This window comes from Ornithorhynchus anatinus, chromosome 4 (assembly GCF_004115215.2).
Source record: "Ornithorhynchus anatinus isolate Pmale09 chromosome 4, mOrnAna1.pri.v4, whole genome shotgun sequence".
Classification (NCBI taxonomy): Eukaryota; Metazoa; Chordata; class Mammalia; order Monotremata; family Ornithorhynchidae; genus Ornithorhynchus; species Ornithorhynchus anatinus.
This window is the reverse complement of record NC_041731.1, coordinates 123,646,490-123,668,337: the sequence shown is the minus strand read 5'-3', so window position 1 is coordinate 123,668,337 and position 21,848 is coordinate 123,646,490. Positions and strand designations below refer to the sequence as shown.

At 42.4% G+C, this 21,848-nt stretch overlaps 1 non-coding gene across 1 annotated transcript; it reads left to right on the top strand.

The window, feature by feature from the left end:
• Positions 1-21,239: 21,239 nt before the first annotated feature.
• LOC114811813 lies at positions 21,240-21,377 on the top strand. The gene has a single exon (XR_003759509.1). It is a non-coding gene; the product is annotated as a small nucleolar RNA SNORA7 (small nucleolar RNA).
• The last annotated feature ends 471 nt before the right edge of the window (positions 21,378-21,848 follow it).

The window sequence follows — 21,848 nt, the reverse complement described above, 5'->3', positions numbered from 1 at the left end:
TGGATACAAGCAAACTGAGTTGGACACAGTCCCTGTCCAACTCACAGTCTCACTCTCCATTTTATGGATGAGGTAACTGAGGCATAGAGAAGTGAAGTGGCTTGCCCAAGGTCATACAGAAGATAAGTGGCGGAGCTGGGATTAGAACCCATGACCTTCTGACTCCCAGGCCCGGGCTCTATCCACTATACTGCTTCTCTATAAGGTAGAGCAGTTCAAGTAATAATAATAATGTTGGTATTTGTAAGTGCTTACTTTGTGCAGAGCACTGTTCTAAGCGCTGGGGTAGATACAGGGTAACCAGGTTGTCCCACGTGAGGCTCACAATATTCATCCCCATTTTACAGATGAGGGAACTGAGGCCCAGAGAAGTGAAGTGACTTGCCCATAGTCACACAGCTGACAAGGGGCAGAGTTGGGATTCCAACCCATGACCCCTGACTCCCGAGCCCGGCCTCTTTCCACTGAGCCACGCTGCTTCTCTAAGTACAAACATACAGGTCATCGAAAGGGAGAGAGAGTAGAGGAAACAAGAGGGAAGGCCTCTTGGTGGAGATGTGATTTAATGAGGTTTTGAGGATGTGGAGAGTGGTGGACCATCGGATATGAAGGGGGAGGGAATTCCAGGTCAGAGGGAGGATGTGCGCAAGGGATCTTTGGCAAGATATATGAGATCAAGCTACGCTGAGTAGATTGGTGTTGCAGGGGTAAAGTGGAAGGGCTGGACTTCAGTAGAAGATCAACAAGACAAGGTAGGAGGGGGCCAGGTGGCTCCGTACTTTAAAGTCTATGATAGGAGTTTCTTTTTCAAGGAGAGGTGGATGGACAACCACTGGAGTTTCTTAAAGAACGGGCAAATGTGGAGTGAATTGTTTTTTTAGAAAAAAGATCTGGACAGCAGAGTGAAGTATGGGCTAGAGTGAGGAGGCAAGGAGACCAGCAAAGAGGCTTATGCAGTAGTCAAGGTGGGTTGTAATAAAAGTTTGGATTGTATAGTAGCAGTTTGGATGGGAGAACATGGGAGATTTTAGAGATGTTTTGCAGGTAGAACCTACAGGATTTGATAACACTGAATATATGTGGAGTGAAGTTTATTTAGAAAAAGGATCTGGTCAGCAGAGTGAAGTATGGGCTGGAGTGGGGAGAGACAGGAGGCAAAGGAGACCAGCCAAGAGGCTGATGCAGAAGTCAAGGTGGGATATGATAAGTGTTTGGATAGTGTAGTAGCAGTTTGATGGGAGAACATGGTGGATTTTAGAGTTGTTTTGCAGGTAGAACCTACAGGATTTGATAACACTGAAAATATGAGTTGATGGGGAGAGATGAGTTGAGGATGATGCCAAGGTTATGGGCTTTGTGAGATAGGGAGGAGAGTGGTATTGTCTACACTAATGGGAAAGACAGGGGCAGGACAGAGTTTCGGTGGGAAGATGGAGGAGTTCTGCGTGGGCCACGTTAAAAAGTAAAGGAGGAATTTTCTGTAATACACAAGAATGTAAATATTGTTTCCCTTTACCTCTCTTCGGTTCATTTATTCATTCAATCGTATTTATTGAGAGCTCAATAAATACTTCCCAAGCTCTTAGTACAGTGCTCACAGTCTAGAGGGGGAGACAGACATCATTCATTCAACTGTATTTACAGAACGACGGGACACAGTACATGGGTCCGGGCACGGGATTAGGGTAGAAGTAGCCGTTGAGCGGGAGACTGTGAGCCCAAAATTGGGCAGGGATTGTCTCTATCTGTTGCTGAATTGTACATTCAAGCGCTTAATACAGTTCTCTGCACATAGTAAGTGCTCAATAAATACTATCGAATGAATGAATGAATGAATGAATGAATGAATGAATGAATGAATGAATGAATGAATGAAAGCTTACTGTGTGCAGAGCACTGTACTAAGTACTTGGGAAGAACAATTCTACAATGTCTGGGGAAAAAGAAGGGTCTGAAACAGATAATACTAGCTTACATTGGATTGGGTTTTGTTGTATATTTGTGATTATTAGCAGATCAGTCAATCAGTGGTATTTAACGGGGGCTTAGTGTGTGCAGAGAATTGCTTAAGCTCTTTCAAGAATATAATACAATGTAGTCAGTAGACACATTCCTAACCCATAATGAGCACACAGTCTTGGGTCTGAAAAGACCAATACATGAGCTATGAATCATGCATAGAGTCTTTTCTTTAGCCTGTGACTTCAACTGTTGTCTCCCATTCTATTTTGGAGCCTTTACCACAATAAGAAGAAAATACCATGTTTTGCTTTCTAACACTGTATATTTTAACTGAAAGTTGATCAGATACAAGTCTGGATATACTCGCCTCTTTGATGTGCTGGATACCATTAAACATATCTTTCTGAATATTTCTCAGGGTGATGATATTCCTAATTGACTAATATTCCTCCAACCTAATTTTCATTTTTGCATCATGAGAAGTGGCGTTTTGAGAAGCAGCATGGCTTAGTGGAAAGAGCCCGGGCTTGGGAGTCAGAGGTTGTGGGTTCTAATCCCAGGCCCGTCACTTGTCAGCTGGGTTACTTTGGGTATGTCATTTAACTACTCTGTGCCTCAGTTACTTCATCTGCAAAATAGGGTTTAAGACTGTGAGCCCCACGTGGGACAACCTGATAACCTTTTATTTACCCCAGCGCTTACAAGAGTGCTCAACACATTGTAAGCGCTTAACAAATACCATCACTACACTATTATTATTATCATCCTTTCTTTTGGATTTGAACCCTTTATTCACCCCACCTTCAGCCCCAGAGCACTTGTGTACAGATTCATAAGTTATGTATTTATTTATATTAATGTCTGCCCTACCCTCTAGACCGCATTCTCCTTATGGGAGGGGAATGTGTCTACAAACGCTGTTATACTTTCCTCTTCCAAATGCTTAGTATAGAGTTTTGCACACAGTAAGTGCTCATTAAATATGATTGATTGATATATCTAGTGACTGAGTTACAAAGAGGAAAAAGAAAAACATGCACTCATTTGCCTGGACCAAAGCAGGCATTAAAGGAGGTGCAGTAGGAAGGGGGATGGTGAGAAACCACAGGAAATGAGGTAGTGATGGTTTTGTCACAGCATTAAAATCTAGCACAGGAAGTCTAAACGGGATGCGCACAACGAGGGGAAACCTCTGGAAGGAGATTGTAATGGTCTAATTTTAGTGGTCACAAAATTTTAGCTTGAGGATGGAGCACTCAATATTGAAAGGTTTGAATGGGCACAGGGGAAAGAAGATGAGATGGCAAGATGAAATATGGCTGATAGAGCCTGGGACAAGGATTTAGCTACTAGGTGGAGAATGAAGGTTTAATTTTGAAAGTTTTGTAGAGGTTTGCTACCAAATTTAATTGCAGATTTGGACTTTCATTTCCAATAGAATGCTTCATTAATGACAGTTAGCCCTTCGAAGCCTCATTCCATCTTCAAAGTCTTATTAAAATCACATATCCATGAGGCTTTCCCCAACTAAGTCCCCATTTCCCCTACTCCATCCCCTTCCAAATCACCTGTGCACAAGTGACTTTGCACCCATTAAGCCCTCGATATTCTCCAAACCCGAAGCCTCGAAGCATTTATGTACATATCTGAAATTTACTTTAATTTCCCCCCTCCCCCGCAGACTGTCAACTCCTTGTAGGCAGGGAATGTGTCTACCAACTCTGTTATACTGTACTCTCCCAAACACTTAGTACAGTAGTCTGCACACAGTAAGCTCTCAATAAATACCACTGATTGACTAAGAGTTCTGGTGGTACTGAAATGAGAAGTTCATATCCATACTTACCCTACTATGTAAGCATTTAGTCATCCATATATCTTTTTTCCCTTTTCTCTTATTTTATTATTTTGAGTCTATCTTATTAAACCATAAGCTTCTTGAGGGCAGGAATCAAGCCTTCCCACTATGAGCTCGTTGTAGGCAGAGACTGTCTCTCTTTATTGTTGTATTGTACTTTCCTAAGTGCTTAATACAGTACTCTGCACACAGTAAGCGCTTAATAAATGTCACTGAATATTGTACACTCTCATTGAATTAGTAGACAACACAGAAGGTGTTCAATAAATACTACTGATTGTCTGATGAGAGCAGCTTCATTTGCATCATATATGGATCGTACTTATCAACCAGTGACAGGTCTGTCTCAATCCTGGGGCTTTTCTCCCCTCAACACAGTTTTGCTGGACAGTCTGTGTAGTCTACATTTGACCTGACATAAATAGGTCCTCAATTGAAAACAAGGATATAGTGAAGTGAAGCCTCAGACAACCATCAATGAATCAATCAGGTATTTATTAAGCATTTACAATGAGTACAGCACTCTTCTAAGCACTTGAAAATGCTTCCTGCCTATAATGGATTCACAGACTACAGTCTAGCTTAAAATCCATCTAACCTGAAATCTGGGAGACATTTCCCACCGGTAGATCCATATGGGGCATTATAATGAAAAAGGAACAGCTTTTTGGAGTGAGAGCTTCAAGAAAATTGGGATTAAAAAAGGAGAAAATGAAATCAGCATCAGGAGAGAAAAACAGTAACCATGATGGGCCACAAAAAAGACAGTTTAGTCTGTGTGCAGTGTGGTCGGGAATGTAGGCCCCACATTGGCCTCATCAGTCTCCTAAACTCCTACAGGTGATATGTCATTATTGGGGGAACTTTCTTCAGGCATCATTATTTTGAATCGATGTCCTGCTCAACTGGACAGTGTGAAGGAAAGAATGAGGTCAGTTCCCTGGAATCTAAATTCACTTTGGAAAAATCACCGGTTCTAATCCCAGCTCTGCCACTTGTCTGCTGTGTGACCTTGGGCTAGTCACTTCACTTTTCAGTATCTCAGTTCCCTCATTTGTAAAATGGGATTGAGGCTGTGAGTCCCACATGGAACAGGGACTGTGACCAACCCAATTATCTAATATCTACCCCACCACTTAGTATAGTGCCTGGCACATAGTAAGAGCTTAACAAATACCATAATTATTACTATTATAAGAAAAGGTATTCTCTGGTCACAAATCCCCAAGGCTTAGCTATTATGGAGAATAAGGTATAGTGAAATCCATTTATAACAGTCTTATTGGAAAACCTCGCTTCCCATAGAATGTTAACATTAAAACTTCCCATTCGGGGATCTTAAGTGTAATTGTGATCCATAAGGAATTTCCCTTTATGAGATTTTTGTTCCTGGACTCCAGGAAATTCCATAAAAAGGCCTGCATGATACTATTTCTGCAGGATTCTGTGCACAGTCAGGGCTCAATAAATACCATTGATTATGATGATGATGTTATATCGCTAAATCTTCCCTTAGGGAAAGCACGCTTTTTAGGTTATAGTAGAGGACAGTAATACAGCAGCATGAGGTATTCCATTTTTACGTCTCTTAAAAATATCCACCGTTCTTTCTATTGCTTCCACTTCCTTAATTTTTGCAAGTCTAAATAACCATTTTCAAAACAGATGGGGCTGTAGGGAATGGAGGATAACCTAAATTTCAATATTCATAGCTCAGCTAGAAATAAAAATACTTGGCAACCTTTTCCAATTTTTTTCCTTCTAATATGCTAACAGAAAGCATGGGAAAGGTGAAGTTTGCACACTGAGAATCACATTATACGATGGATAGTTAGTCAGACAACACATTTTCAGAGCCAAATTCTATCTTCATATGCTCCGATGAAATTTCAAGGAAAGTCTATTGTAAGGAATTGAGGACAACATTTATGTCATCTCTATATGCCAGGAATCGAACATAGATCTTGTTTTCTTTGTTTTGGATAACGTTGCCCTTCACAGCACTTGGAATCCCTGTGCGGGTACAGCTTGAAGAACAATTTAAGACCAGCCAATTATTCTGCTCCACATGCCCAACTGATTGGCCAACGATTGCTATATGAAACTCTCTGAAAAGTGTCAGATGGTTTCATCATCGTCATCATCTCCATCAAAAGTATTTATTGAGTCTGATTGTGTGCAGAACACTGTACTAAGCGTTTAGGAGAGAACAAGACAACAGAGTTGGCAGATACATTACCTGCCGTAAATGAGGAGTAGTGTGCCCTAATGGATAGAGCAAGGGCCTGGAAGTCAGAAGGACCTGGGTTCTAATCCCATATGCACTACTTGTCTGCTATGTGACCTTGGGCAAATCACCTAACTTCTCTGGTCCTCAGTTACCTCGTCTGTAAGATTGGGATTGAGACTGTTTGGGACAAGTGAGACGAGGCTGTGTCCGACCCAATTTGCTTGTATCTGCCCCAGCACTTAGAACAGTGCCTGGAACAGAGTAAGCACTTAAGAAATAGTACAGTTCATTCATTCATTCAATAGTATTTATTGAGCACTTACTATGTGCAGAGCACTGTACTAAGCGCTTGGAATGAACAAGTCGGCAACAGAGCTATTGCCGACTACAGTTACTATTATTATTATTACAGTCTAGCAGGACACCCATCCCATCTGAGGTACTTATCCTATATGACACTCAAACTCCGCAAGACGCCACCTGTGATATCTGTGGTGGGTACCAAATCTTCCAGGGATAAAGAAGCACTAAATAAATATCGCTGATTGACATTCTTGGCTTGCCGTTCTAGTACTAAGAGATATGAAAGAACTGCCGGCTACAGATTTCAAAATAAAATTAAGTAGCCATTATAGGTTTGATTCAGTTAACGAACCTCATCAGCAAATTAAATTTACCACCAAACTCCTTCGGGAGCCCACTTTGCACAATACCCTATATTAAATATTGGGGAAAAATAAAACAGAAAAGAACACATTCCCTATTCTCAAGAAGCTAACACTCTAAAGCAGGAAATGGACATAAAAATATTGACAGAAAGAGTAATAAAAATACATAATGGATTGTATCATGGAAAATACATAGTTGATTATATAATTGAATTGGGATGCACACAAAAGAAATATATATTTGAAGCTTATTTTCCAACCTTCATTTTATTAATTTCAAAAGCTGGAAGTGGAACATTCAGAGTATCTCCAAGTGGGAAACAAGGTTGGCTTTTTTTAACATAAAAATCACTGCTAATGCTACTGTTACTTCTAATAATAATAACAATCATAATTTCAGCATTCACTAGGTACTTATTCTGTGCTAAGCTTTGGGGTAGATATAGGGTTGTCCTGTCATGATTCCTTGGGCAACATAGGGATCGTAATTTATTTCAGCCCCATTTTATAGGTGAGGAAACCTAGAAAGATTGTGTCAGAGCCAGAATTAGATCCTGAGGCTCCTGACTTACACTTCCATGCTCTTTCCACTAGAACATCCTGCATCACCAATGCTTAATCATTTCAGTATTCACAGATTTTCCTTTTATAAACTTTATTAATGTCACATCTCCTCCAAAGGGCCTTTCCTGAGTAAACCCTCTGCAACGTCTAGGCTCCTGGCTCTGTTACCTTTAGGACCTTGATATTCACCTCACCCTCAGTCCCACAGCACTTATGTAACTATAAAGTATTTATGTATATTGATGTCTGTCTTCCCCACTAGACTGTCACTTTCTTGGGGGCATAGAACATGTCTGCCAACTTCTTTGTAATGTGCTCTCCCAAGTGCTTAGTACAGTGCTCTGCACACAGTAAGTTCTCAATAAATAGCATTGATTGATTTTCCCTGAGTTGTTTACATGTCAAGAACTCTAATCACCATTTTAGTATTCTATGAATGGTCCCTGTAGTTACATCCTACTTCGAGTACTGCTCTAAAAACCACAATATTTTCGGGTGAGCAGAGTACACAATAGTAACTGTGGCATTTGTTAAGCTCCTACTATTCATTCATTCAATAGTATTTATTGAGCGCTTACTATGTGCAGAGAACTGTACTAAGCGCTTGGAATGTACAAATCGGCAACAGATAGAGACAGTCCCTGCCCATTGATGGGTTTACAGTCTAACTGGGGGAGACAGACAAAGACAATAGCAATAAATAGAATCAAAGGGATGTACATCTCATTAAAACAATAGCAATAAATAGAATCAAGGTGATGTACATCTCATTAACAAAATAAATAGGGTAATAAAAAATATATACAAATGAGTGGACGAGCACAGTGCTGAGCGGAGGGGAAGACGGGGGGAGGAGCAGAGGGAAAGGGGGGAAAAGGGGGCTTAGGTGAGGGAAGGTGAAGGGGGGGCAGAGGGGCAGCAGAGGGAGCAGAAAGAAAAGGGGAAGCTCAGTGTGGGAAGACCTCTTGGAGGAGGTGAACTCTAAGTAGGGCTTTGAAGAGGGAAAGATAATTAGTTTGGCAGAGGTGAGGAGGGAGGGCATTCCAGGACAGCGGGAGGATGTGGCCCAGGGGTCGATGGCGGGATGGGCGAGAACCGGGGATGGTGAGGAGATGGGTGGCAGAGGAGCGGAGCGTGTGGGGTGGGCAGTGGAAAGAGAGAAGGGAGGAGAGGTAGGGGGGCAAGGTGATGGAGAGCCTTGTAGCCAAGAGTGAGAAGTTTTTGTTTCGTGCGGAGGTTGATAGGCAACAACTGAAGGTTTTTAAGAAGGGGAGTGACATGCCCAGAGCATTTCTGCAGGAAGATGAGCCAGGCAGCGGAATGAAGAAGAGACTGGAGCGGGGAGAGACAGGAGGAAGAGAGATCAGAGAGCAGACTGACACAATAATCCAGCCGGGATATTATGAGGGCCTCTACCAGTAAGATAGCCATTTGGGTGGAAAGGGCAGATCTTGCCAAGCACTGTACTAAGCACTGGGGTGGACACAAGCAAATTGGGTTGGATCCAGTGTTTGGCTCGTGTGAGATTCAGAGTCTCAATCCCCATTTTACAGATGAGGTAACTGAGGCACAGACAAGTGAAGTGACTTGCCCAAAGTCACACTGTGACTCCCAGGCCCGTGCTTTATCTGAGTGTAATTAACCACCTCTAGAACTTGCTCATGCCAGTCCTTCACACTTATGTAAACAGGAATATCCAATTTCATAAGCATTTATTCTGATTATTCTACATGTAAATAGTTTCATGTCTGTATTTCCTTTTGTTGTAATTTTCCAAGCACTTAATGCAATCTATCCAACCAGTAGGCACTAAATACAGTATCATTAACAGCACTAACTAGAAGCTTTTGGAAATGGATCGAGTCTTCTCAGCTACTCACAACTCAATATTAGTGATAACCAAATTCCCAAATGATTTTACTCACCCAGCAGAACAGGTCTCTAAGAATAAACCTGTCAGAAAATAGTGCCAATAATGCTCAACAGCCTGAAAATGTCCTATTGACAAGCAGCGTGGCTCAGTGGAAAGAACCTGGGCTTGAGAGTCAGAGTTCATGGGTTCGAATCCTGGCTCTGCCACTTGACAGCTGGGTGACTTTGGGCAAGTCACTTCACTTCTCTGGGCCTCAATTCCCTCATCTGTAAAATGGGGATTAACTGTGAGCCTCTTGTGGGACAACCTGATTACCCTGTATCTTCCCCAGCGCTTAGAACAGTGCCCTGCACATAGTAAGCGCTTAACAAATACCAACATTATTATACTATGATCATCTTAGAGATGGACGGCTGTGGAATACTAGATTTCCAAACAAGACTGTCTTTCCCAGGAATTGTACTGTCAACTGAAACTCAAGGGAAAAACAAGCCTCAAACCTGTCCTACCTCATTTTACAATCTATCTCACTATAGCCAGTGAAAAGAGCATGACCTTGGGAATCAGCAGATATCAATGTCAATCAGCCAATCATATTTACTGAGGGCTTACGGTTTGCCGAGCACTATACTAAGCATTTGGGAAATTAAAGTATAAAAACAGACACATTCCTTGCCCATAACAAGCTTACAGTCTAGAGGGGGAAACAGGCATTAAAATAAAATTTTACAGATATGTATACAAAGGTTGTGGGGCTGGGAGGGGGGATGAATAAAGGGAGCAAGTCAAGGCAATAGAAAAGAGAATGGGAAAAGAGGAAAGCAAAGCGAAGTCGGGGAAGGCCTCTTGAAGGAGCTGTGCCTTCAATAAGGCTATGAGACGGGGGAGAGAAACCGTCTGTAAGATATGAAGAGGGAGGGCAGTCCAGACCAGAGACAATACATGGGCGAGAGGAGGTTGGTGGCGAGAGAGTCAAGATCAAGTTACAGTGAGAAAGTTAGCTTTAGAGAAGAGAGGTGTGCGGGCTGGGTCGTAGTCAGAGAGTAGTGAGGTGATTGAGTGCTAACTCTATTCCTCAAATGACGCTGAAATCTTGTTCATGGAAAAGCCACAGCACTAGCTCAGGAAGACTGCTACACATTCTTCAACGGCAAAGAGGATAAAATTTTATCTCAACTACAATTTCCTGTATCGGTGCAATAAGTACTTAATCCAGCTCGGCAAGTGTCCTGCACTATAAGCCAGGAGATAATTTGCAACTTGTTAAAGGGTTCTTCATTACTGCGCCCAAGAGAGAGCCTTGTGCCTGTGACAGGGAAAATATTTCCTCCAAGCTCACACAGAATAAAGTGAGCTGAAAAGTTGGCAATTATTCTCTGATTTTGACATGAGTGGACAGTTGAATCATGTCAGTAAGAAAGTCTTTGGATCAAGATCTCCTCCTCAGTTGCTATGCAGAGAACTCTGATCAGTTTAGGGATGAACACTTCTGGAATATTAGATTTCCAAACAAGACTTTCTTTCCCGGTATTGTACCATCAACTGAAACTCGAGAGAAAAACAAGCCTCAAATCTGGCCTAACTCACTTTACAAACTATCTCACTATAAACAGGGAAAAAAGCATGGCCTTGGGAATCAGGAGAACTGGGTTTGCATTCCATTTCTGCCTGTTCAAAGGTATTTAATGTAATCTGTTAAACTCTTTCCATGTGCCAGATGCTGTATTAAGCGCTGGGGAGGATAGAAGCAAATCAGGTTGGGCACAGTCCTTGTCCCACATGGGGCTCACAGTCTTAATCTCCATTTTATGGATGAGGTAACTGAGGCACAGACAAGTGAAGTGATTTGTCCAAGGACACAGAGCAGAGAGGTGGCAGAGCCGGGATTAGAACACATGAGCTTCTGACTCCCAGGCCCATACTCTATCCTCTTTGCCATGTTACTCACTTTAGTGAGTTCCTACTATGTGTAAAACACTGTACAGAGGTCCAGGACAGAATACGATAAGGCTCGGTTTTTTAGGGCTACGTCATCCCAAATGAAAGTTTCTGACCCTTGACCCACCAGACTGCTTGTTCCACAAGGAGAAGAGGCTCAATAGGAAACCTGAAAAAAGCTGGCTCATGTGGGTAGCCACATCTGTGTTGGCTATGAAGACAAATGCCCGATGAGTTACACTCTTACAACCCAGTATGGAGCAAAAGACTGTCACTCTGGCTGTAAATTGGTTATCTACTTTTATTTTTCTTCTTTTTAAATGGTACCTGTTATTAATAATAATGATAATAACTGTGATATTTGTTAAGCGCTTATTAGTGCCAGTCACTGTTCTAAGCACTGGGGCAGATCCAAGCAAATCAGGTTGGACCCAATCCATGTCATTCCTATGTGAGGCTCACAGTCTTAGTCCCCATTTTATAGATGAGGGAACTGAGGCACAGAGAAGTGAAGTGACTTGCCCAAGGTGTCACAGCAGACAACTGGCAGAAGTGGAATTAGAACCCGGGTCCTTCTGACTCGCGGGTTCGTGCTCTAACCATTGTGACATGGTGCTTCTTAAGCGCTTACTACGTGTCAGATACTACTACACTAAGAATTGGGGTAGATACAATATAATCAGGTTGGACACAGTCCCTGTTGACTTGGGGCTGGCAGTCTAAGTAGGAAGGAGGACGATTTAATTCCCATTTAACAATGAGGTAACTAAGGCACAGCGAAGTTGAGTGATTTACCCAAGGTCACACAGTAGACGAGAGGCAGAACTGGGATAAGAGCTAAGGTTCTCTGGATCTTAGGCCCAAGCTCTTTCCACTGGGCCATGCCACTCCCCTTGCTGTTCCCTTTACCTTTTGAACACTTAATAATGAGATGTCCCCTTCCCTATTCATCTACTCATTGCCATCTGTCTCCAACAGCTCTTTCAGCTTCTTTTATGAGCCAGAATCAATATCAACTGACAAAGAAAGATCGCAAACTCAGTCTCCCAACATCGAACCAATGCTTAATCAGTCTGTTTACTGTGTGTAGTTCACTGAACTAAACGCTTGGGAGAGTCCGGTGTAACAGAGTTTTCGTAGACATCTAGACATGTTCCCTGCCCACAGCAAACTTAGAGTCTAGAGGGAGCTTGTGGTTTCATCTTAATATGATAATGTTCGGGGGTTGGGGGAGGCTTGTGAGGAGAATGAGTCACAGAGGACACCCAGTTAGTTCCTGAATGGAGACCTGAAATGGGGAAACCCAAAGCAGAAGGGTAAAGGAAGAGTTTTAAGGACGTGGTAAAGCTAAGTATCAGACAGTGCTGCATCCCAGGTGAAAACCAGAAATTGACTGAGGAGGTCAGGCCAGCAGCGTTAGTGAGACAGTACTTCATAGACGTGAGCCCGTTCTTGGGCAGAGATTGCCTCTATCTGTTGCCGAATTGTACATTCCAAGTGCTTAGTACAGTGCTCTGCCCACAGTAAGCGCTCAATAAATACGATTGAATGAATGAATGAATAATAATTATGATGATATTTGTTAAGTGCTTACTATGTGCCAAGCAATAAGAAACCAGAGGCTAGGAAGCAAAAGAGAAAACGCACTAGCTGATGCAAACAATGAGTACATACCACAACATTATTCATATTCATTTGTATTTATTGAGCACTTTATTGTGTGCAAAGCACTGTACTAAGATCTTGGGAGAGTATACTATAACAATAAATGGACACATTCCCTTTCCTAGTGAGCTTACCGTCTAGAGGGGGAGACAGACATTAATAGAAATAAATGAATTACAGATATGAGCAAGAGTGGGCTGCCCTTTTGTGTGCCTAAAGTAGCCACTTGCCTAAAGTAGCCAGTTCTGTAAGCCCCAATAATGGTCTTGTCAGCCACACAAGTGTTCTAAGCTCTGGGGTGGATACAAGGTAATCAGGTTGTCCCACATAGGGCGCATAGGCTTAATCCCCATTTTACAGATGAAGGACCTGAGGCTCAGAGAAGTTAAGTGGCTTGCCCGAGGTCACACAGCAGACAAGTGGCAGAGTCGGGATTAGAACCCAAGTCCTCTGACTCCCAAGCCCGGGCTCTTTCCACTAAGCCATGCTGCTTCTCTATCAGTGTGTCTTATTTGACAATGAAAGACAACAATACCTATCCCCATTCACTGAATTCTGTGCCCAGACGGGAGAGTACAACCACATTGAATTCCAACTGTGCATTCTCTCTGAACGTTTAGTACAGAGCTCTATACACAGTAAGCGCTTAATGAATACTCTTACTACAGCTGTGCATGCTATTGACCTTATCAACAATGAGTTTGTGCAGTTGATCATTCTGGAAAATCAAGATGGAGCTCTGTCCATTTTGGAGGTGAAGCTCCATCAGCATCAACAGTATTTATCATCAGTGATATTTACTGAGCGCTTACTGTGTGCACAGTACTGTGGTAAATGCTGGGGAGGGTACAATACAACCAAGTTGATAGACATGTTCCCTTTCCCTAACAAGTTTACAGTATAGAACCATGATCGGGTGAAGAATTATAAAAGAATAATAATATTAATTGTGATATTTGGTAAGTCCTCACTGACAGGCATGTACTAAGCGTTGGGCTGGATACAAGCAAATCATGTTGGAAACAGTCTTTGATCCATGTGAGGCTCACAGTCTCAATCCCCACTTAATGATGAGGTAACTGAGGCACAGAGAAGTGAAGTGCCTTGCCCAAAGGCACTCAGCAGACAAGTGGTGGAGCCCTAGTTAAAACCCATGACCTTTTGACTCCCAGGCCCGTGCTTCAGCCTGTGACCCCTCACAAAACGAGAGCAAAAGATGGAGTTAAATGCATTTAACAGTTTAATAATCATCAGTCATGCAAATACACACCCTCGGCTCCCTTGGATTGGGTGTGGGCCTTCTTAATGAGGTCCCCAGGACCTGGAGGAATACGCTGGGAGACTAGGAAGGCAGGACCACTTGCAACCCAAATAGACAAAAAGCATACATAATTTTGGGTCAGTTAGGAGACATGTGTGTCCCTGTGCTCTTGATTGCATCAATCCATCTTAGTACTATCAAAGTGACTTGTATTCAATTCTTGCAAACTACTAGTAACCACTCTCTCCCTTTGGGTTGGAATAAGATGTTGAAAGTAATAGGCCACATGCTTTCAATCTTTTTCCAAATGCCTTGCATTTAGTTTCTGCTCTTAAGTAGTACCACGGTTGCAGTACAACTCAAACCAATCTGTTGCTACATTTGTGTAGTTACCATGGGGTGACTGCCCTTGTCTCTTGAGTAGCAGCATGACCTAGGCGATAAAGCACGGGCATGGGAGTCTAAAGGATCTGGGTTCTAATCCCAGCTCTGCCATGTGTCTGCTGTGTGACCTTAGGCAAGTCACTTAACTTCTCTGTGCCTCTGTTACCTCATCTGTAAAATGGGGATTAGGATCGTGAGCCCCATGTGGGACAGGGGTTGTGTCCCACCCGACACTTAGAGCAGTGCCTGGCACCTACTAAGCTTTTAACAATACCACAATTATTATTTATTGTCACTTTCTCCAGCTTCAAGGGATATGGTGGCTACATTGTGCCCCAAATGAGTGAAGTCATTTCCAGATCAGATCCAGGTTAACTGGGGGGGAAGGAGGAAAACAATGGCTAAAGTGAATTTTCAAATAATCTCTCCTCTATCTGAACTATTCCCTGAAGCACAGATTTAAGTTCCAGTTGTCTTTGTTACATTCCCATTAGAGTTTTAGTTGTCTAATTTACTTTGGCCTCAGTATAGATCCCACCTCAACTCATTGTCTCGATATTGTTTCATAGCCCCTTTCTGATTTTGTATTTGCCTTTTCCTTTATTCATTTTGTGGAAGGGAGGAGGGAAAAGGAGGGGAAGAGGGAGACAGTGTGAGAGAGAGAGAATGTATAATTTGTGATAGCAGATGAAATTGGATGGTATATGAAATGTTGGAAGGAATGGTTCCTTTTATAAGTCATAAGGTCAGAACTGACTCCATAAAAGGGAGGTGAAAAGCAGATGAACCATGAGGCAAAAATCAAGAGTCAGATGAAGAAGCCCTGTGCCTCTGGCCATATAAGACCCCAAACAGTTACCTTGTTTGCCTGTGTGGCTGACTTGGTCCTGAATAAGCATAATATTGTGCTCTATCAGGCTTTTTCGGGGACAAGCAACTCTGGACAATTTCAGTACTCAAGCTGATAACCCCTTAGCCAATCAGTTTCCTTCAATCATTCATAAGAAAATTCCATTTGCACACACAGTGCATAGCACATTTCAACATGTAGGCTTCTTTTCATAATTTCAAGGTGCTCGAGTCAACGGAGCAATGTCAGGATAACATTTCTAAAATCTACCCTCTCCTCTCTATCCAAGCTGCAGCCACGCTGATCTAAGCACTTATACCAGCTCTGTTGCATTCTGCAAACTCTATTTTATTTTACTCTCCCAACTGCTTAGTACAGTCCTCTGCTAAGCGCTCAATAAATATCATCAAGTAATTAATACCACCCTCCTCACCGAAATTCTATTTTATCTATCTCACAGTCAACTCTTTGCCCAGGTCGGTCGGTCCTGGAATTCCCTCCCACTTCACATTTGACAGATCACCACTCCACACTTTCACACCCTTATGAAAATTAAATCTTTTCCAAGAGCCCTTCTCTGGACTATGTCCTCATTTTTCCTACTCTTTCTCCATTCTGCATCATCTATACCCTTGGAAAAGGCCCTTCTAAGTACTTGAGATTCACCCACCCTCAGCCCCACAGCATTTATTGTACAAATCTCTAATTTAGTTATTCATATTAATGTCTGATTCCCACTCTAGACTGTAAGGTCCCTGTGGGCTGCTTCCACTTCTCCTCCAGTTTTCTCCTTGAACCCCTACAATCTTACTGCTGGCCTCTTCATTCCACGGAAAATGTCCTCTCTATAGTCATCAGAGAAGCAGCATGGCTCAGTGGAAAGAGCACGGGCTTGGAAGTTAGAGGTCATGGGTTCCGATCCCAGATCTGCCGCTTGTCAGCTTGTGACTGTGGGCAAGTCACTTAACTTCTCTGTGCCTCAGTTACCTCATCTGTAAAATAGGGATGAAGACTGTGAGCCTCATGTGGGACAACCTGATTACCCTGTATCTACCCCAGTGCTTAGAACAGTGCTCTGCACATAGTAAGCACTTAACAAATACAAATACCAAATACCAGTGACCTTCTCCTTGACAAATCCTCCTAATCCTCCTCGACCTCACAGTTGTCTTCAAAACCGTGGACCAACCCCTTCTCCTGGAAATGTTATCTTACTTTGGCTTCACTGAAACTGTCCTCTCCTGGTTCTCCTCCTATCTTTCAGCCCACTCCTTTTCAGTCTCTTTTACAGGCTCTTCTTTTGCCTCCCACTCCATAACTGAGGGAGTCCCTCAAGGGTCAGTTCTGGGTTCCCTTCAATTCTCCATCTACACCCACTCCCTCAGAGAACTCATTCTCTCCCATGACTTCAACTACCATATCTATATAGATAATTCTCAAATCTACCTCTCCGGCCCTGCCTCTGTCCGACTCCGCAATCTCTCATTTCCTGCTGCCTTCAGGGATCTCCCCCTCGACACCTCAAACTTAGCATGTTCAAAACAGAACCCTTCATCTTTCTACCCAAATCCTGTCCTTCTTCTGTATTTTCCCTCAGTACTGACAATGTCACTATCCTCCCTGTATCACAAGCCCTTAACCTTGTCATTATCCTCCACTCATCTCTCTCATCAAACCCCCATATCCAATCTGTCACCAAAGCATGTCAGGTATGCCTTCATAACATCACTAAAATCCACCCCTTCCTCTTCATCCAAACTATTATGCTGAATCGAGCACTTATCACATCTCGCTTCGACTCTGCATCAGCCTGCGCCACTGACCTCCCTGCCTCCTGTCTCTCCCCACTCTAGTCTACTACATTTGCTATGGTTAGACTCTGAGCCTGTCATTGGGCAGGGATTGTCTCTATCTGTTGCCAAATTGTACATTCCAAGCGTGGTAAGAGCACGGGTTTGTGAGTCAGAGGTTGTGGGTTCTAATTTTGGCTCTGCTACTTGTCAGCTGAGTGGCTTTGGGCAAGTCACTTCACTTCTCTCAAAGTCTTCCTAAAACCCTACTTCCTCCAAATTTCTTCCAGTTATCTTCCAACACCTAGAGTCAGTCAATCAATCATAATTATTGAGCACTTACTGCGTGCAATGCTTAAGGGTCTACAATATAAAAACATAGAGTGGGTAGGTACATTCCCTGCCCACAACAAGCTTACAGTCTAGAGAGGATAAATCCCATCAACCCAACGGCTGGCACTAGAATGTACATATTTATTTATTGTTACCCTTCCCAAAATGTAAATATATAGGTATAATTAATTGTGCTGTCAATATATTTGTATTACCCCCATTTATAATTATCTTTATGTCTGCTCCCTCATTCATTCAATCATATTTATTGAGCGCTTACTGGTGCAGAGCCCTGTACTAAGTGCGTGGAAAGTACAATTCAGCAATGAAGGGAGAGACAATCCCTGCCCACACCTCATTGTCCTGGTAGTCAGGAAATGTGTCTTATGCTTCTGTTTTACTTCCCCAAGCATTTAGTATAGCACATTGCATTCTGTAGGTGTTTATAAATACCATTTACTACTACTGCTGTGTATAAAAATAAAGCTTAAGTTGTATTTTGAAAATATAATGTGAACCTGATTAGATGACATATTGTATCACTTCTGAAATTAAGGTTTATTTTGTTATTCTTAAATTAGTCTATCCCACAGCCTTATGCCCCCAATATACCATTTAAACTTGGGCAGACCACCTAATGCTAAAATGTTTTACTACTTTTCAACAGAATTAATGATGTCAAAGGCTATGTGGAGGAATGGATAATTAATGATAATAACTTGGAAAATATCAGGAGATATGCAAATGTTAAGCAATAATAAATCTTCATGCTGAATCCACATAGAAGTTAATATTTTCTTCATTGCTTTGGATAGTGAGAATCCAATAATCGAAGGAATGACTTCCTTTGATGTTAAATATACATCACAGATCTTGTTTGGGACAGAAAATCTCTCAAATAAAATCACACATATTCTTAGGAGAAGCAGCATAGTTTAGTGGAAAGAGAATGGGCTTGGGATTCAGAGGTTGTGGGTTCTAATTCCAGCTCCGCCATTTGTCAGCTGAGGGACTTTGGTCAAGCCACTTAACTTCTCCGTGTCTCAGTTACCTCATCTGTAAAATGGGGACTGAGACTGTGAGCCCCCGTGGGACCACCTCATTAACCTATATCTACCCCAGTGTTTAAAACAGTGCTTGGCACATAGTAAGCACTAATACCATCATTAATATCATTGACTTTTTCTCTCTAAATCTGTATTTGTGGAGTTGGCCTCTGAAGTAACTATAATCAACATTAAAACTAGCTAGGAAAGATGAAACTGTAAAACATCTTTAAGTTCCATTATTTTATCTCTTGAGAATGCCTTTAATTTTTACATCTTGTACCTACCAATGTGTTCTTACTTTAATGTTGCTGTATTCAGGAAGAAACGACAACAACAAAAAAGAAACATTTGGGTCAATCTTGATTTTTTTAAAAAAATTATACTTGTCAACCGCTTACTATGTGCCTGGCACTGTACTAAGGACTGTGGTAGATACGAGATAATCAGGTTGGACACCTTCCCTATCCCAAACGCGACTTACAGACTAAATCAGAGGGGGTAATTTATGCCCCTTTTTACAAATAAAGTAACCTAGTCCCAGAGAAGTTACAACTTACAATAGAGAACTTACAAGTTACAATAGAGAAGCAGCGTGGCTCAGTGGAAAGAGCACGGGCTTTGAAGTCAGGGCTCATGAGTTCGAATCCCAGCTCTGCCACTTGTCGGCTGTGTGACTGTGGGCAAGTCACTTAACTTCTCTGTGCCTCAGTTCCCTCATCTGTAAAATGGGGATTAAGACTGTGAGCCCCACGTGGGACAACCTGATTCCCCTGTGTCTACCCCAGCGCTTAGAACAGTGCTCGGCACATAGTAAGCGCTTAACAAATACCAACTTGCCTAAGGTCAGGCAGCAGGTCGAGCCAATTTTAGAATCCAGGTCCTCTGACTCCCTGGCCTGTGATCTTTCACTAGGCCAGGCTGATTGCCCATTTTTTTATTCTGTTTAATTTACTTTTCAATACCTATGTCAATCCATCAGATTTCACTAGTTTCAGGATTACAATGAGGAGACATTTCCTCTCGCATTTTATGGTATTAATGATTTATTGGCATTTCCAAAACAGTCCCAAATTCTAAGTTGATTTGGAAAGTGAAAAAATGCTGCAAGCATGCTATTTTGTCAAATTATTTTTGTTGGTGTCTCTTCAGGGAAGGAGAAGAAAGCAAATTCAGGCAATTTATTTGGTTCATCAGTTGAATATTGTGCTTACAGCTGACCAATTTTCTTCTCACTCGTCCACAATTAATAGAGTTGGAAGGAACCTCATTTGGGGTTCATTTTAGAATCATAATTTTCTCATAGGTTTATGCAAACTGAAATGGACAGTTATCAGACTCATGACACAACTGATTCATAAAAACTGTCAGGTTGAGCGATATCAATTGAAACCAATTTTGTCATGGGACAGGGTTACGCCATTTGAGATTGGTTCCTGAACCAAAGTTGGATGCCCTCTTCTTCAAATCCCCCAGAAACTATAAGGTCTATGAGGGCAGGCATCTTGTCCACTTTATTATACTCTCCCAAGTACTTAATACAAAACTCTATACCCAGTAAGCACTCAATAGATATCACCCATGAATTGGGAAGCTGCATATCCTAGTGGATAGAGCACGGGCCTGGCAGTCACAGGGACCTGAGTTCTAATGCCAACTCCACTACATGTCTCCTGTGTGGACTTGCGCAAGTCACGTAACTTCTCCGTGCCTCAGTTATCTCATCTGTAAAACGGGGATTAAGACTGTCAGCCCCATGTAGGACAAGGACTTTGTCCAACCCGATTAGTTTGTATTTACCCCAGAACTTAGAACTTATGTCAAGCACATAGTAAGCGTTTAAGAAATACCATCATCATCGATTTGATTGATCGGGAGGTCATCCAGTGTAGCGTCCTGCCTCCAAGAGATGTATTCTTGCTAGGATAATTTCTGCATTCTGGTGCATCATGATTTAAAGATGACCTGGAGGCATAGACGATGATCCACACTACACGGTATACTGCCAGAATACTAAAATGAATGCAGCCAGCTAAGGGGTGAGGTGTAATCACTATAACTAGGACAGACCCAATTTCAAGACATTGGGTGTTTTTTTTTTCTAAAATTGCCCCTGGGCGGTTTACAAAAATCCAGGATTTTCCTGGCTAATCCAGGATATGTGGTCAGGCTAGATAAAAGGATTAAACAAATGCAGACCTGTTATTTTGGATGCTGGGAGAAAGAATGAATAATTCAATACCCCATCCAAATGCGATTGTGTTGGGAAAAAGTGGGTTTCCACTGGTAGGAAGACTTTCTCCCTCCCTTGCTGTGTATAATAATAATGTTAATGGCATTTGTTAAGCGCTTACTATGTGCCAAGCACTGTTCTAAGTGCTGGGGGGGGTACCAGGTAATCAGGTTGTCCCACTTGGGGCTCCCAGACTTAATCCCCATTTTACAGATGAGGTCACTGAGGCACTGAGAAGTTAAGTGACTTGCCCAAGGTCACACAGCAGACAAGTGGCAAAGCCGGGATTAGAACCCATGACATCTGACTCCCAAGCCCAGGCTCTTTCCACAGAGCCACGTGCATCTATGTGGCTCTGGGTGTATTAAGTGCAGAGAGGGAGTAGATAATAATTATGGCATTTGTTAAATGATTACTATGTTCCAGACACTGTACTAAGCACTGGGGTGGATACAAGCCAATCAGGTTGGACACAGTATATGCTCATTGCCTACCCAGGATAAGAGATTCTTTGTTGGTGATGAGTAATGGCTGACCATTTATGATCAATCTGATGCAATCTATACCTGGCTAGAGAAAGTTCCCCCCTCTTAGAGTCGCATCTGGAGAGTTTCCAGTCCTCTACCAGTCTCGGCTACAGGAGGAAAAGTCAGGCAGAGGCCTGTCCATTCCATTCCTAGGTTGGCCAGTGGCTAGTGAGTGGCAGGCCATCTGCTACAAGTCAAAACTCACCCTTGCTGGACAGCAGCGGCATGGGAGAAAGTCAAGGGCAGAGACTCAAGATGACTGCGCAGAAGGTGGTGATGGTAAACCATTTCTGGATTTTTACCAAGAGATCCACTACCAGAAGGACTGCAGATGGAGATGAGGCGTTCTGGGAGAGATGTGTCTGTGGTGTCACTATGGGTTGGAAACAACTTGACAGCGTAGGACGAGACAAGAGGAAGTTCAGGGAACCATTGGAGAAATGTTTTATACGCCATCCACAGTCCAGTATTTTCCCTTCAGGATAATTCAACCGTATAATTATCAAGAACATTTCTAGTGCTACGTACTGCATAAGAGTTAGACATTTATTGCCTGTACACTTTCTTTTGCTCTCAGATTTTAAAAACATTTTCTGCAACTTTGCCTGAATATCTTAGAGAGGAATGAGTTCCTCCCGTGTAAAGAGACCAAGCAATGTTCATGGG